General features: G+C 25.9%; 1 non-coding gene across 1 annotated transcript; it reads left to right on the top strand.

The window, feature by feature from the left end:
- Positions 1–437: 437 nt before the first annotated feature.
- On the top strand, positions 438–509 carry TRNAE-UUC. The gene has a single exon. It is a non-coding gene; the product is annotated as a tRNA-Glu (tRNA).
- Positions 510–726: the final 217 nt, after the last annotated feature.

The following is a 726-nucleotide window of genomic DNA, read 5'->3' as shown; positions in this document are numbered from 1 at the left end:
TTATAATTTAGTTGTTGAGTGATTAACACATGAGTAATTCGATAGATAAATAATTAAATTATTTTTTAAAAAGTTTTTATGATCAAAATATGAATGAGAGGGTGCAATCTATAATTTACCCTACAAATATTAAGATAGACCTTATTTGGATATGTTTCAAAAAAGTCGAGTGTTTTGAAATGCTAGGCGAGCTCTATTTAAAGTATAAACAACCTCTAAAGAGTGGACTCTGATTTAAGTATTTATCCTTTTAAAATATAAAAAAATAAATATAATTTTTAAGAATAATACAATCAAAACTCGACTTAAAAAAACCTACAAGATTGAACAGGTTGGCTCTTAATTTTTTCCCCTCCTTTTCACCCTAAATAATCTTGTCACAAGAATGACTATATCTAATAGAAATAATAAATAAATGTTCGTATTTACTCTATGAATCTATTGTCATCCAGTGGTTAGGATATCTGGCTTTCACCCAGGAGACCCGGGTTCAATTCCCGGCAATGAAATTGGATTTTGTTTTACATTTTTTTGCTATTTTTTACCAGATTTAGTAATCAATCGAATTGAATAGTTTTTAAGCTCATTTGTGTTTTACAGATTTAACATATCCGTATAATTGGGATATGTAAATTCAAAATAAAAGATTTTACACGATTTTTAAATGTATTAAATATATACATTATGCAATAGTTCATTGATATTTCATATATATATATATATATA

The sequence above is a fragment of the Hibiscus syriacus genome, unplaced genomic scaffold (genome assembly GCF_006381635.1).
Source record: "Hibiscus syriacus cultivar Baekdansim isolate YM2019G1 unplaced genomic scaffold, ASM638163v2 tig00112285_pilon, whole genome shotgun sequence".
In the NCBI taxonomy this organism is placed as follows: Eukaryota; Viridiplantae; Streptophyta; class Magnoliopsida; order Malvales; family Malvaceae; genus Hibiscus; species Hibiscus syriacus.
This window is presented reverse-complemented; position numbering and strand designations above follow the sequence as displayed.